Source organism: Euprymna scolopes, chromosome 21 (genome assembly GCF_053919585.1).
Source record: "Euprymna scolopes isolate OS-2025 chromosome 21, ASM5391958v1, whole genome shotgun sequence".
Taxonomy (NCBI): domain Eukaryota; kingdom Metazoa; phylum Mollusca; class Cephalopoda; order Sepiida; family Sepiolidae; genus Euprymna; species Euprymna scolopes.
The window spans coordinates 30,046,346-30,064,377 of NC_136502.1; positions in this window are offsets into that span (position 1 = coordinate 30,046,346).

The following is an 18,032-nucleotide window of genomic DNA, read 5'->3' on the forward strand; positions in this document are numbered from 1 at the left end:
GATATCATATTGCAAAAATTACATCAATTTATCAAATAGTTTTTGTTTTTTTTCTTCAATTAAGAAAATCAAATTTTATGATTTTTAGTGATTAAAAAGTTTTAACTATTTTGAATACAAACAAAATCTCGGTAATCGAATTAAGTTGTCGCTCTTGAATTTTAAAACAATGTGTCTGCTCCTTGCCACTATGTGGCCTCTTTTCCATAAAATTTGATTTTCTTAGTTAAAAAACCTACTTTATCAATTTACATAATTTTTGGAATATGACATCAAAAACGAATACGTACAGTATAAAGATTTTTATTCTTTGTTTAGAATTTGTGTAATTCTATATAAGAACCAGAAAAGTATTTTCTCTGAGATTCGAAATATATGAAGAACTGAAATAGTTGACAAAGAGAAATATTCAAAGATCAGTTTGATGATAAAAGTAAAAACAAATTAAAATAGATGTTCCTGCTTTAATTAAAATTCTGCATTGAAGTACAATAGTTTTGTCAATTCCAAGCTAAAATAAAATAACAAAAACATGAACTGTTAATATTTCTTTTGTATTTCTTTCTTTTTTTTTTTTCCTTCTGTCTTTGTCCAAATAATAATTTGCTTGGATAAGGTATTAGTCCTAAAAAGTATGAGTTAATTTAGCTGTAATTAAAATGAAGCCATTTTTTTTTTCTTAATTTTGACCCAAATTTTATGAATTAGTTTAAAAAATGTTCAAAATATAGTGTATATAGTATATAATTGGATATTTAAAAATATGCATATCAAGTAAAGACATTGTTATGTACTGACATGTCATGTCGAAATTAGTAAAAAAATTAAAAAATGATAAAAAAAATCGTTGCTACTATCATATAATTCTTGATTTGCTATTTTCTCATTTGAAATCGCAAATTTAGTTAACTGAAAACAAGGGAAATAAGTCAGTTTGTCTTTTTTTTATATTAGAGCATTGTAACTTTTTTTTTTATATTAGAGCATTGTAACTTTTTTTTTTTATATTAGAGCATTGTAACTTTAAGATCAGATTTTAACCACAGTGAGTTTATCAACTGAAACTTTCTGTCCTTAAATGATAAGAAAAGTAGCATTTTCAAAATCTTGACAAAAATGTTCAACACAAGATACATGGTTGAAAAAAAAAAAGAAGTTTTTTTGTTAATTTACCCTTCCCACTTGATAAAAAAAAATTGTCATTTCTGCATTTTTGTGTGTTGCTATCTTTTTCTCATCTGATAGACATCATTCTATATTATACCAATATTTGGTAACAACATTACCTCAACTTGTACATATTGCAGTAGATCTTGACTCTTTTAATTATTTGTCATGAATACAGTACAAAGCTTATGCTATATTAACCCTTTTTACTAAACTCTATCTTGTTTAATGTATTTTGCTAACTGTATATTGCGTACATGTGTGTATATAATATATATATTGTTAGATGTGGCTATATATAATTTATGTGTGTATGTATATATAGATATCTCTCTCTCTCTCTTTCTCTCCCTATATATATATATATATATATATATATATATATATGGAGAGAGAGATACATATAGATAGATAATCATAGATATATATGTTGAAATGTTAAGGAAAACTAACAAATATTAATTTTAGCTAAAAATGTTTTTTATTGGCATCAATTTATTTCAATTAACATTTGACAAAATCGTTTCATTCTTAAGGGTATTTAGGAAATTGATCTCCATTCTTTCCAGCATAGCTCTGTCAATATGGGCAACATCCACTCAAATAGCTTTCTTCAGATCATTCATGTATGAATTGGAGTAGGAGGTGGTTGGGTCCAGAATTGTCGGCAAATCTGGAAATAGACGTTTGCCAAAGCTAGGGTGTAGCTTTGTGAATTAGTTGGGTAAGCTGTCACCCAATCCTGTTAAAACCACACTAATGGGATGAAACTGTTTTTGCCAAAATTAAAGCACAACAAATTAACACTTCACAATAATTTTTTTTTTTTTGATCGTCAAATAATAAGATCAAATGATGCCAACTTTGCAACGGCACACCGTTACTTTTGAACTATACAGTGGTGTTTCGTGCATTTCCCTTGAAGCCGAATAACTACAATTTTGTTCTCCTGAGTAAATAGAAAACAAGCGTTATTCATTAACTTGTCATGCACTGTGTGTGTGTGTGTGTGTGTATATGAATACGGATGTTATGTATACATAGTTCTGACATACTAAAAATAGTTACCATTGAAAGGTAGAATTATTTGTAAGATATGTTATATATATATATAGAGAGAGAGAGAGAGAATATATTATTCATATATATAGTATATATATATACTTTTATTTGTTTTACATAGGCCTTAATATGTCACTACACATTCATGAGCATATTTCAGTCAGCCAGCTACAAATAACTAGAGACCTATTCAAGCAATATTGCTTATACAAAAGTTTAGTCTGTCTAAACTTTTGTATAAGCAATATCGCCTAAATAGGTCTCTAGTTACTTGAAACTGGCTGCCCAAAACATGCTCATGAATGTGTAGTGACATATAAATGCTTATGTAAAGCAAGTAAAAAGTATATCTTGTCCTACTTCGGTATTGAGCACTCTTGTATTAACCTTGTTAAAACTCTTTGGTTGCTTTACTTCTGGAAAATATTAACCTGGAATTATATATATATATATATATATATATATATATAATAAACAAGGAGAATTTAAAGTTAAATACAATTTTATTACATCATAAGATCAATATGGAAACACTTTAGGTCATGGCGTTTATTGATCTGATGATGTAATGAAGTTTTATTTAACTTTGAATTTTCATCTTTTATTTCTTATATTAATTGCTTTACTTATCCGGGTAGAGTTTTTGCTATCTTTATAGATTTATTTGTGTCAAGGTTATTTTTAGGTTAGTACAGAAATACTTTGTTTGTTTTTTATTATATATATCTGATAAAAAACATTATTTTTGCACCAACCTAATATATATATATATATATATATATATATATATATATATATATATATATATATATATTTGCATTAGTGTCTCACAGAAACCTACAGAACAAGGAACAGACATAGAAATAAAAACAAACTTTAATTTGTCAAAATATATTAGATAAATGAAATGGATTCAGCACAAATGAGATTTAAATAACACTTATATATATATATATATATATATATATATACGCACACTGAATTTATATACATACTATGCATATATATTCTAATTATATACACATGTAAATTCTTTATAAATATCTCTTTTCATAATTTTCTTTTGTGTGTGTGTGTCGCTCGTGTTCCTCATCCATGAAATGATGATTCATTTAATTTACAAGGTTTTTAAATTAGTTGTTTCTTTTTAATTTCCTGATTTCCTGTGATATATAACACCCGCTTTATTGAAACCATCCTGTTTTATTGAACCTCGTGTTTCATGACATAGGCATTTTAGCAAGCATAATCGTTTTTATAATATGAAACTACAGTTTAATTTAATGTGCTGAGGAGACATGACAAATATAAATGGCCGCCTTTTTCTTAAAACAGGCAAAAAAAAAAAAAGAAAGAAAATGAATAACAAAAACAATATTGTCAGTAATTATCTATGTACATCATGCTGTATATTCGTTCAAAAAATGCTTAAATAAACGTTGGAAATTTTGTTTTCTTTTTTTTCATTCCTTTTGAAAAAGGAAGCTACTATAACTTTGAAAATTTAACATATCTACGCATTAATACTGTTGTCACTACCTGTGTACCTACCTACGTCTTGCTGTAAACTGGTACGAATAAAAAATGTTTAACTCTTAAATGCTATGAATTTTTTTTCTTTGTATTTTTTCATTTTTTTATTTTTTTAGGGTTGAATTGTGAACAGTATGATGGCCAATAATAGCATTTATCCTTTTGCTGGAAATCTGAGTGTTTGTTTTGAATATAATACCTTAGGTTTCTGTATAATTTGATATCTACAGGTAAGAGTATTTGAACTTTATGTTGAACTAGCAGGCTGCCCGACATTGCCCAGTCATAAAATATGGTTAAAAATGATATTGTAATTCATGCAGATTTTGTATTTATTATTATAGAGCCAATTCTCTATTATGCTCCATATATAGAAGCTATTTCAAAAGTAAAAAAAAAAAAAAGAAAATATAGGATTTGGGTGCCATCAGCTTGAATCGAAACCAAAACCTGTAGCTCTTCAGCCTTATTCGTTATCATCTGATCTAAGTCCACACATACAAAATTTTTTAAAAATAACGTTAAAGATATAAATGTATATTTTTGCATGCGTAGAAATAACATGCTTAGTCGACTTATGCATGTTAATTTCCAATTTTTTTCAATTTTGATGCCTTTAGCAGCTATATTTAATGGCTTAAAACCAATTTGGATTTGTTCCACAGATCCAAATCCCCTATATATCAAGTTTCAAGTCTGAAGACCAAAAATCGACAGTAGTTTGTTAAGAGACCGTTCCTCACATCCTCACACAGACAGACAATGTCACTTATATATAAATGATAGAACAGTTGGCAGAAGAAAGATAAGTACAGATTGTTTTAAATAAATAAAACTGAATACAATGCTATATAGCGCAAACCGGAAAGAAAGTTTAACTATAAGAAACAAAGAAAAGGTCACAAAAATAATGCAAACTTTAAACAGAATTCCTGTTTCACAGACACTTAAAAAATTTCCAGCATAAAAACTTTCTGACCCCCCCCCAAAAAAAAAATGCCTCTTCATCTCAATTGTCTCATAATGACAACCTCTAAGGTTTTCCTTGAGCTTAGAGGATAGCCAAAAGTCACAGGGAGTAAGGTCTGGGCTATAGGGAGAGTGAAAAATTGTCTTGATGGGCATCTTGGTTAAATAATCTATGACAAGGATGGAGTTGTGGACTGCTGTATTGTCCTGGTGGAAATGCCACTGACTTGATTTGAAGATTGCTTGCCTTTTCTGATGGAATCTCTTCCTGAACTCCCTTAAAACCTCAACATAGTATTCTCTGTTGACTGTCTGTCCAATGGGAACCCAGTACATGTAGATCATGCTCGTGCTGTTAAAAAAAGGAATCATCATAAGTTTCAGGGTGGATTTGTCCTGTCTGGCCTTCTTGGGGGTCTGGAAGAGCTAACATGCTTCCGCTGGGAACTCTGTCTCTTGGTTGTTGGGTCATAGCAGTAGATCCAGCTTTCATCGCAAGTCACAAACCGAAGAGAAAAGGTAACAAAGAAAAGAGAAGAAAAAAATAATGCAAACTTCAAACACAATTCCTGTTTCACAAACACTTGATAAAATTTCCAGCATAAAAATTTTCTACTTGTGTTATGTTGATTAATCGGACTATTATTTTCACCTTGGGTGTTATCAGCACAACATTTCGGTCGCTGCAACCTGCGAGCTTCTTCGGGTGTTAAAAACATGCTTCTTCAAAAAAAGAAGCATGTTTTTAACACCCGAAGAAGGTTGCAGGTTGCAGCGACCGAAACTTTGTGCTGATAACACCCAAGATGAAAATAATAGTCCGATTAATCAACATAACACAAGCATTCACATCTCATCTAAAAAAATTCAGAATTGCATTAAAAGGTTTCTGTTCTCTAAAAATAATGAAGACATGAAAATTAGCTATTCACATCTGCGAATCAGTTTTACTTATAAATTCTGTGAATGTGAAGAGAATTCATTTTTTTTTCTTCTGGTAGATGGGCATGCATGACATGTTTTTCAGAAATGGTAAATTTTTGTTCTTGTCTTCATTATCACAGAAAAAGAACTTAATAGAAAAACAAGTTTCTGCGGATGGAATGTGAATAATATATATGCTGCATATTTTTTTTTACGTCGATTAAAATCTGAATAGAGTTTTATCTCCAGCTTTTTGAGAAATAAATGCGCAACATTTTTTTCTTTTTATGAATTCGATTTTTCCTCATGAAAGAAATTTGGACCACAATGCATTTAATATTCATTCTAAAATTATTGTATTACTCGACATTATCTTTAATGGTGCCAGATGCTGTTTATGTCTTGCAATCATCTTTTGCCAACTGATTACACTAAAATTTGGAACCTATTTCTTATCACCTGACTTTATGGTTGCTAACCTCTTTGGCCCTTCCCCTCTGGTAGAGGGCACAAGGATACATGTTCTTCATATTATTTGGATTCTTCAGACGACTATTCTCAGCTTGAATGTTACGTTCAAAACATTTCAGTCGATGTAACCTTCGACCTTCTTCAGGTGTACCTGGCTGAAGTCATATTGAATGTGGACGGAATTTTGAACGGAACCCTTTATTTACTTCACAGGGGTAGCATGCTCTTGTTCTGTCAGCCATGACTGGATAGAGATCCTAAGTAATTCACAATTATTATGTATTTTTGGTTGCCCACACTGAGAATTGAACCGTTAACTTTCAGAATATCACTTTTACAATCGATTTTTGTTTTCTAAGTAATCGAACCGTAGCTGCATATTTTAGTGATGCATAGGGAATGGTAAATAATAGATGCTTCGCAAAAATAGAAGAGAGTGTACAGAAAACTGAAAATATCTCTGGTTGGAGTCTGCCCACCTAAGAGATGTTATACGTAATATCTGCAATTACCATATGCTTGCTTGTATTAATAAAGTGGCCTCCATGATATCCATACCAAACCACTGAACATAGCTTATAATTTAACTTTCACTATATTTGTAACCTAAATATACAGCTGTGATACTAGGGCTATTTTTCTGAGTAGATGCAATGCTCTGTGCCTGACCTTAATGACTGCCTATAAATACAGAATATGAATTTCGAATCACCGATATACATTTTACCTCCAAGAGGACTGCCTTTGTCTAACTTGCATGCCAAAAAAAAAAAAATTTTTTTTTCGTTCTTCAAACTAGACCTTACCTGAAACTCTAAATCCTAATGGAGATCTACTGTTATTTGTAAGTAATTAACCCCTGTCTCTTGAGTGCTAACAATCTGTTCAATCCCACCAAACCACCACTAAACTCCTACATTGCACAGCATTTGTAGTGAAATCTTTAACTTCCAGCCCCTAACCCTCACATGCTAACTGCTTAATAGTCATCACTAAACATCTATACATTTCTACCTCTAAGACATGCATTAGAGTTCATTCCTATCCAGTTAGGTATCTAACAGTCAAAGTATGTACTCAAAAGCAAAGTGATCTGCATTACATAACTATGTCTCCTCCTAGATAGTTTTGCAACGATTAATACAAAACTGAACCGATACACCTTGTTATGCTTGAAAGCTGAAATTATCTTCCCTCAATAATAGAAACACACTTTATATCTACAACTTCAACTTTATTCGCATCTACTGAAAACCTGCCCATATATCTATTTACCTAGTTACACATGACTCAAAACTTAATGTTTTATCCATACTATATTGTACTTACATTTTAACCCTCCTGTCATCTAAAATATAGTTTAGGCACAACTCGTAGTTCAATTCTTAATACCTACTCATACTATCCTAGACCTAAGCTAACATAAATAAAATTAAAAAAATATAAAGAGAAAGCCTCAAACCACAGTATATCCTCCCTAACAAACCTTCTTACAATCATAGTTGCTTACACTGCATGAGCTCCACTCACCCCCTTTATCCAGTAACAATGAAATAGCAATGTCCCTAAATCACTTTGAGGAGTGTAACTATTCAGCAGATATATAACCTCTACAAACTAAGCCAGTAACATTAACTAACCACCCGGGGTCGCAGAAATACCTGGATTAGGACCCAGGCGCGGAGCAAACCCTCTCAGTGCTGATGGACCCAGTAGATCTTCCCTCTAGGAGGAGGAAAATTATGAAACTAAACCAAAGGGGAGAGAGGCCTCTTCAGTCTTGGATGACAACTTTCCTAGAGCTGGTGACTCAAACAAATTACCGGATTGCAAACCTAAACTGCTTAAGGAGTAGATAGGCTCTGTCTATCACCCAGCTTCCATACTCCTTCCTTGCCTATTAGTCAGGCGCAGAGACACTATCACAGTGGTAGATCTTGTTTCTTGTCTAGGGCAATAAACGACGTTTTCCCCACTACGACACACCCCACCCCAAAAACTGGGCATTTGGGAGTGCTTGAGTACCATATATGCCTGAGCAATTAGATTGGGTTGACCTTCTTCTGATGGATTGAGGGTACCGGATTGACGGTTCCTGGCTGCTGTTTCCGACTGGTAGTACAGGAGCCTTAACTCTTTGGTAGTGCTTAGAGCAGCTGCTCCATCAACAATTGTATAATATCGGGATGTTTGTAGTGCCATGTCGCGCATGGAAAGGGACCCTGCACTCATCCCCGGTGGGCTTTTCTGAGGCCACAATCCTAATTGAAGAAAGGTCAGCTGATGGTCTACTTGTGATGCATGTCTGATGCTCTGCATAACCTCTTGTTCAGCTCCCCCTTACCTAAACTGAAACTCTTTAAAAATATGATGACAGTACAATAAAAAAAATAAGCTTAAACCAGGCTTAGGGTCAAACAAATCCAACTTGCCTCCTCTCTTGAGGCTTGCATTCACGAACATCTGTGGGCTTAGAACTAATTTAGCTGATGTTGAAGCATTTCTCCTAACAAATACCCCGGATATTTTAGCACTAAGTGAGACTAACCTACAGTCATCCATCCCCTTTAACTACTTTAACATGCCTGGATATCTCCCACTCTGCCGTAAGGACTCTGACAGACATATGCACGGACTTGGAGTTTACATTCGTAATACCCTTCCCTTGACTAGAGAAACAAACCTAGAAACGGATGATCAAGCCTTTATGTGCTTTAGACTAATCATAATTGTTATTATGCAATTAAATGAAATTATTCTTTGCTTTCCAGGCTATACATCAAATATGTTTGGTTTTCTACATGTTATTCTATGCATCATACCCAATTGTCTCAGTGTAGACATTACATATGAAGTGGATGAAGGAAAAGGCCCAAGTACTTACATTGGTGATATACCCTTCCCTTGACTAGAGAAACAAACCTAGAAACAGATGATCAAGCCTTTATGTGTTTTAGACTAAACATGCAACACCACATTAGCTACTTTTATTTTCTCTACCGCTCTCCCTCGACCCAGGACTGCACCATAATAAACAAAGTCTCTGACAGCATAGACACAGCACTCTCCCTCGACACTAGTGCACAAGTACATGTATTTGATGACTTTAATGTCCAACACAGAAACTGGCTTGGATTCTCTACTTACATAGATGCAGCGGGCAGTACAACTCATAGCTTCTCTATATCTCACACCCAACACAATTTGTTACGTTTCCAACCTGTTTCTCTGATCAGGAAGAACAACACGCATCACTTCTAGATCTGTTTTTGACCACAGTTCCCGATGATTGTATAACGAATGCCAACAGCCCACTTGGGAATGTTGATCACGCAGTGATAATGGTTGAAATCGCCCTAAACTCTAGACCCAAAACTGAAGAGCCAGTGCTCAAAACAATGAGATATTATAAAAAGGCTGACTGGGAAGCCATCAGAGATGCCCCATGGGGAAATATTTTTTCTCTTCCTGCTGAACAGTGCGCAAATGAGACCACTGAATGGCTCAAAACTGCAATCGAAGCGCATGTTCCCACACGGAAATTCTATAGCAAACCCCACTCTCCCCAATGGTTTACTTCGACTTGCGCAACTGCCATTTCTCAAAGGCAGCATGCATACCACAGATTAAACCGACATAAGTCCAGTTCAAACAGACAGAAGTATATAGAAGCTAGAAGTAACGTTAAGAAAGAAATAGCGACAGCTAAGAGAGAATTTATGGAAACCACTAAAAAACGCATCAAAGCACAAAAACTAGGAACTCGTGACTTCTGGAAAATCTACAACAGTGTAGTAAATAATGGGCAATCAACAATTCCCCCACTAACCAACAATCACGAGGTTGTTTGCTCAGCAACCGACAAGGCTAATCTGCTTGCCAGTCGGTTTGCCTTAAACTCCACACTGGACCCTCTCAACCACCCCCTACCTGACTTTCCTATGCGGACAGACGCCACGCTAGACGATCTGAAAATCACCCCTGCTCAGGTGCATGCTATCATAAAAAACCTTGACACTTCAAAAGCATGTGGATCCGATCTCATCCCAGGTGTGCTATTAAAAAAGTGCTCTGCCGAAGTAGCTCCAGTTCTCTCCAAATTCTACAACAAATGCCTTAATGAATTTTGCTTTCCATGCCGTTGGAAAATTGCTTCTGTGGTACCAGTATTCAAGAATTCTGGCGAAAGAACTGATCCATCAAATTATCGCCCCATTAGCCTCCTCCCACTTTTCGCCAAAATATTTGAGACCTCAATTAACCATGCTCTAGTCCATCACCTTACAGATGCTAAACTTCTGACTGACCAACAATATGGGTTTAGACGAGCCCGTTCCACAGCAGACATTCTAACTGTAATCTCTGAATGTATATACCATTCACTGGACAAAGCAGAGGAGGGCAGAGCGGTAGCTCTAGATATATCTAAGGCTTTTGACAGGGTATGGCATGAGGGTCTCCGCAGGAAAATTAGATCATACAGTATCACTGGTAGAATACTTAACATAATTAAATCCTTCTTAGATAAGAGAAAAATCCAAGTTGTCCTCGACGGTCGTACATCTAAACAATATGATATAAATACAGGAGTGCCCCAAGGGTCTATCCTTGGACCTCTGTTGTTTCTGATATTCATAAATGACCTCCCCGACAAAATTGCCTGTGAGATGGGTATATATGCTGATGACACCACACTCTCTAACAGGCACAACAGGAAAACAAATTAACACATATCTAAAGAAATGGCAGAAACACTAGAGGATGACCTCCAATCTGTAGTGGAATGGGGACATAAATGGATGGTCACATTCAATGCTGCCAAGACTAAACTGGTTTCCTTCAATAATTACAAGAAACCTTCTCTACCACCTATAGCAATGGTCAACGACTCTTTATCTGAAAGTACTTCTTTTAAACTCCTCGGCCTAACGTTACAGGGAATATGAACTGGAATAGATACATTGAGAGCATTGCCAAGGCTGCTGCAAAGAAGGTGGGTTCTCTCTACCGTGCTAGAAAATTACTTACGCCTGAAAGTATTCTGTACCTCTATAAGGCCACCATTCGCCCATGTATGGAGTATTGCTGTCATATTTGGGCTGGTGCATCTGCTACTAGTCTCTCGCTCCTTGACAAGGTTCAAAAGAGAGTCGCAAATCTGATAGGCCTTGAACTGGCATCTAAGCTTCAGCCTCTGTCCCATCGATGAAATGTTGCATCCCTCTGCCTGTTCTACAAGTATTTTAATGGTGAATGCTCTGACGAACTGCAAGCACTTGTGCCCCCACGACATGAACACCCTTGACAAACCCAACATGGTAGAATTTTAATGGCCCGTTGTTCTATTATTGTTGCTAAGCGACGACATGAAAAAAATGGCTTTACTGATGATAGATAAATTAAGATAACAGGTTCGATTATAGATTATCAGTAATATTCTGAAATAAAACTTTACTAACTTAACTAAGATCACTCCCAGACTTATATACTAAAGTTTTGTAAATTTTAAAGAAAATGTGTTCAGCCGTTTTGGAGTCTATATGGAACACACACACACACACACACATAAAGTTTCATTTATATAATTATAGAGAAGAGATTATCAGCATTTAACAAATAAAGGCTCGTTAGAAAGGTAATGATCTGAATTGTGTAGTCGTCTATGTGACATTTGCCCTTAAGCTCATACATAAAGGGATCATCCATCATCCAGAGCCTATTTTTGGCACTTTTTTACAGCCATAAAATGTTTTAATCATAGTCATTTTTTTTCCTAGATTTGTATATGAATTACAAAATATCTGATATTTCCCCAAATCTGGTCTGCCGAACACTATATATACAAATGTAGGTAAATTTTGCCATATTTTATTTGAACCAATTTTTTTTTACCAATTGTCATAAAGTTTTAACCATTAAATAGTATTATAATCTTCAAAAACACTGCAAATGTTCATGTAGTTTCATCCCATAGAATCAAAGATATGAGCATTTGAATATTCAATTGGGCTACGAGTATAGATATATCCACCTTTTTTGGCAATTTTATAAGTTCCAAATAAAATGTGGTCAAATTTGTTTGTATATATAGTGTCCTGCAAACCAGCTTTAGTTTTGCTTGGTTGTCTCTCCTGTGGCATATATAAGGTGACCTTTGCCTCCTTATCTGGACAACAATCTCCTCTGTCAATTTTTAGTCTATACACTTAAAATTTCATATACAGAAGATTCGGACCCGCAAAATAAATTTGATTTGGTTTTTAGCTAGTAAAAATAGTTGCCAAGGGGTCAAAATTGAAAAAAAGTTAGAACTTGGCAAGTGTAAGTTAACTAAGCGTGTTATTTCTACATATGTACAAATATACATTTGTATGGTGAAGTTGGTTAATTTTTTTAATTCTAATATTCATCTGCTGTTAGCTCAAATTGTAATGAATAAAGCTGGAGCGCTTAATGTTTGTGTTTCGATTCTAACTGATGGCACCTCAGTCATATTTTTTCTTTTTAAAGTTTTTAAATCACTACTATATATTGGGTACAATATAATAATCAATAGAATATTGGCTCTGTAATGATAAATGTGAAATCTGTATAAATTAAAGTATCATATTTAAGTGTATTTTACTACTGGGCAGTCACTAATATATATCGAGTAGACTATAATAATCGATAGATAATTGGTTAAATAGTAATAAATATAAAATCTGCATGAATTAAAATATCACATTTTAGCATATTTTGTGACCAGGCAACACCGGGCAGCCTACTAGTAAAATATAATTACTTCCAGAAAACAATGATTGTTGATTAATTTCAAAGATGACCCCTCCAGCATCAAAATTACTGTAACCACTTAACTTTTGTAAAGAGATTTCCTCTCTCTTGGCTGGCAAAATTTCTGGAAGGAAAGATGCATCCGGTATGCTGTCACCAATGAGGCATGGTTGAGACACACAATGTAACTATCTTTAATATTAAAAATTGTGGTCCTAAAACTAATTTCTTGTCTGATCTCCAAAGTTTTGTTAGGTTGAGCCAGTTTCCTCTTGAGCAAATACATCTCTGACAACCGCAATCCACTTTCATCAATCCTGGGCTAGGTCACATGATATGTTTAGCCAACACCACATTTCCATATTTGAAGTGTAGGTTTGATAGTGTTGCCAGTTGCTAGTCAGAAGTCAGTTGAGATTAGCCAATGAGTGAGACGTGCATGCTCTCTAATGTTTTCTGTGATTTGTTTATTTCTTTATAAACAACAACCGAGTGAGTTCATCAGCAGATGAACAAAACCTGGGTTCCCAACGCATCGGTGAGTGAACGCATGCAACAATCCACATAAAAAAATTATGAAAAAACATTAATTGTGAGTTTGATAGTAATAAATTGATGAACTTATTTATAGACATCATCATCATCATCATTGTATTTAATTTAACCTCCATTTTACATGCTGGACAGCTTTTAGAAATTGACTTTCATAGTTACCTATCTTTGACCGGGTCTTTGGTTTCGTTTGCTTTGGTTGCCTTTTTTTTTATGGCATATCAACCCTTTCTGGATTATTTAATGCCGAATACAGAAATTCTAGTAAAAAAAAGTTTTTGTGCTTCAAATTTTTTATATTGACTAGTATTTATTCATTGAGTTTTGTTTTGTTTGGTTTGGTTTGTAGAGAAAATTTTTTTTTTTTTTTTTGCTTTGCAAACCATGACTCCAGTTTACAAAGAGAAAGGAAAAAAACAATAACATCAATGTTAGGTGCATTTTTCGTTAGAAAGCTGATATCTTCAGCCAGCCTGATCTGGTAACACCAGTACTAGGTATTTGTCTGAAATACACCCGTGCCTCTTCCTCCCATGTTTTCCTTCCTCTCCCAACTGAACCTGCTATGTCAGCTGTTCTACATCTATTAATATGAAAACTCTCATTCATTCTTACAATGTGACCAAACCCACAAAGTCACCTGTTCTGTAAACATCTTCATATACTGTCCAGATTTAATCTTCCTCTGAGGTCCTTAGATCTATGCTTATCATTAAAACTCGCATTGTTACACATTTATCACATCATTTCTTTTCATGCAACGCATATCCTCAACTCTTACTTACATAATGTGATGGATGGAATTTTGGCTTGAATTGGTTTGATTAACTTTCATTGCAATATAAGCAGATACAGAAATATTAATTATTACTCAAATATAAATGTCAGGAGGATTTGTAAGAGTTATTTCCCTTTAACTATGACATTTTTTTTTTTTAAGTTGTTTAAAAAATAAAACAAATGGTTATGATTTCATGCTGTGTGGGAATACGGTTACATTTCCGACACGTTTCCTAGACCAGCAAGATCAACATGCCTCACTTCTAGATCTCTTTCTGACAACGGCTCCTGATGATTGTACAACAGATGCCCACTTGGGAATGCTGATCACGCTGTGATAATGGTAGAAATCACCCTAAATTCTCGCCCTAAAACTGAAGACCCACTACTCAAAACAACGAGGTATTACAAAAAGGCTGACTGGGAAGCCATCAGGGAACTCATCAGAGATGCCCCATGGCAAAATATCTTTTTTCTTTCAGCAGAACAATGCGCAAATGAGACCACTGAATGGTTCAAAACTGCAATTGAAGCACATGTTCCCGCACGGAAATTCTATAGCAAACCCCACTCTCCCCAATGGTTTACTTCTACTTGTGCAGCTGCCATTGCTTAAAGGCAGCATGCGTTCCACAGATTCAACCGACGTAAGTCCAGTTCAAACAAACAGAAGTATATAGAAGCTAGAAATAAGACAGATTACTCTGAAACCACTAAAAATCGCATCGAAGCACAGAAATTAGGAACCCGTGATTTTTGGAAAATCTACAACAGCATAGTAAATAATGGGCAGTCAACGATTCCCCCACTATCAAACAATCATGAGGTTGCTTGTACGGCAACCGACAAGGCTAATCTGCTTGCCAGTCGGTTTGCCTGAAACTCCACACTGGACCCGGCACACCACTCCCTCCCCGACTTTCTTTTGCGGACAGACGCCACACTAGACGATTTGAAAATCACCCCTTTTCAGGTACATGGTATTATAAAAAACCTAGACACCTCAAAAGCATGTGGACCAGATCTCATCCCTGCTGTGCTATTAAAAAAATGCTCTAGTGACGTTGCTCCAGTTCTCTCTAAACTTTACAATAAATGCCTAAACAAATCTTGCTTTCCCAACTGCTGGAAAACCGGTTTTGTGGTACCAGTCTTCAAGAATTCTGGTGAAAGAACTAACTCACTAAATTATTGCCCCATTAGCCTCCTCCCGCTTTTCGCCAAAATATTTGAGTCCTTAGTTAATCAAGCCCTAGTCCAGCACCTAACAGCTGCTAAACTCCTGACTGACAAACAATATGGATTCAGGCAAGCCCGTTCAACAGCAGATATCTTAACTGTAGTCTCTGAACGTATATACCGTTCACTGGACAAAACAGTGGATGGTAGAGTGGTAGCCCTTGACAGGGTATGGCACGATAGTTTTCTAAGGAAAATTAGATCATATGGTATCACTGGAAAAATACATAATGTAATTAAGTCCTTCTTAAGTAAGAGAACAATCCAAGTTATCCTTGACAGTCGTACATCTAAAAAATATGACATGAATGCTGGAATACCTCGGGGGTCTATCCTTGAACCTTTATTATTCCTGATATTCATAAATGACCTCCCTGATAAACACACGTGTTCCAAAATTGGCATCACACATATGCGTCTGGAAGGTTCCTTTTTTTGTGTGTGAGTGTGTGACCACACGTGTTCCAAAATTGGCTTCACACGCGTGCGTCTGGAAGGGTCCTTTTTCTGTGTGCGGATGTGTGTGTGTTTCAGAATGAAATTTGGGATTTTGTATTGATTCTTAAAGTCACTTTTTGTTATTACAGGATAGTTTTGGGACCAGATTTTATTTTCGTCATTTATCTGGTGAGAATCACGGAAAAATAGTTTTGTTTTTCGTTTTTTTTTTAATGCTAATTTTTTTTTTTTGTATGTCTGTTTTGGCCTTATTTAGCGTAAACCGTTTCACAAAAATATATATATTATCGGCATTTCTTGGAAAGTGGATTTATATATACTTTTTTTTTTGTAAGGTTCTAGTGTAGTTTTAGAAAGGTCTTTTTTTCTTTTTCTTTTACTCTGTCTCATCATTTTCGTTTTTTTTTTTTTTTTTTGTCTATTGAAGATTGCGTGTATATACGCACGTTGGCCGTTCACCAAATTATGCCGGCTCCCATAAATTTTAACGACGTTTGAAAAAGGGTCACCATTTCGGTCAGTCCCCTTTTTGGGGCACCTCCGACATTAGAGAGAACAAGAGTGCTGAAAAAGAACGATTGTGGAAAAGGAAACATCGGGTTAAAATTAAGTGCGACGAGACTTTAGGATTGATGATGTTTTATAAAGGTTTCCAAGATATAGGGGTACAAAGAGGATGGTACATTTTCTTCGATAAAAGTCTTTACCCAGGGAAACTGGTCCGTCACGTGTTGATGCTTCTATTGTTTCCGCATGTCTGAGACAGATTTCTTCTTTGCATCTCTCTCCAACACAGTCCTCTATTCCGATTGGCTGAAACCTCTGGTGACGTTGAGAGAAGAAAGGAAGGGAAAAGTAGAAGAGTAGGGAGAAAGAAAGAAATAAGGGAAGCATATCGTAGCAGCAAGGACGATTCCAATATTTTTTCCAGTTCCAATACAATTACCGATTCCATACTAAATTCCAGCTTCTGATTCAATTACCTGTTTCGATTCTTTATAAATCTCTTTTAAATTTAACTGTATAGTTGTCATTTTTACCCCGATTACCATAAAAATGCTAAATGTGGAGATATTTTCCTAATCGAAAAAAAAAATACACGTGTTGGGGATCATCTATTGATTTTAGTTTTACTAGTATTTAAATATCAATAAATATTTATTATTTTATAATTATTACCAGTGTGATACGATCAACCTGAGGGAGCAATTTGCCCCTCATCGGGGAGCTTTAGACCCCCCTGCCCCAGAGGCCTGAGGAGGGCCGAATAACTAGGCTAAGATAGTTTTAATCGATCCAGGGTAACAGCATATATTCCGAAGACTTAAAGTAAGAGATAAATATATATATATATATATATATAGTCTTTGAAGTTTTTAGCATTTGAAACCATACAAAAAATTACTTTTTATCATTCGTTAAAAAAAAAAAAAAAAAAAAAAAAAAATCTAGTCAGTAAGTCATTTAATTACCTGCAATCACTGCATCAACTCTCTCGAATTTACTATAATACCAATTTTTTTATTTTTCAAGGGATCATCAGTTGTTTACCATGAAACACTGTTTCGGGGATTTAATATATATATATATATATATATATATTTGAATTCATTGTCAAAATAGATATATTTGCTTATTGTTTGGAAAACCTGAGATATTTTGTTATTTGAAAAAACTCAACGACAGGAAATGTGAGAATGTTAGAATAATATATTGTACTGATCGTCCTGGTGGATCCTTCGACCTTTGGCTGTCTGAGTGATGGGTAGTGACCTTGAGATCATGGGAATAGGTTTCATTTTTTTTTCGGGGCCCCAGATGTCAGAGCTAGTGAGACAGCTGAATCGCATACCCGCAGTCTGGGGTTTAGCATGATTTGATTGACTGAGGAAACTTTCCACCCCATCCACATCGGGGTCGATATGCTCGAAAATTAGTTAGATTACTTTTTGATTCCAAGGGACACAGATCATGTGGAGACCCGCCGTTCCCTGAAGATGTGACCCCTCCTCCACCCTGCGGCTTCAATATTCACTTTCATCATACAGGATTCAATGTAACGACCCTCAGAGAAGAAACAGACGATCTTAGCCGAAGTTTTT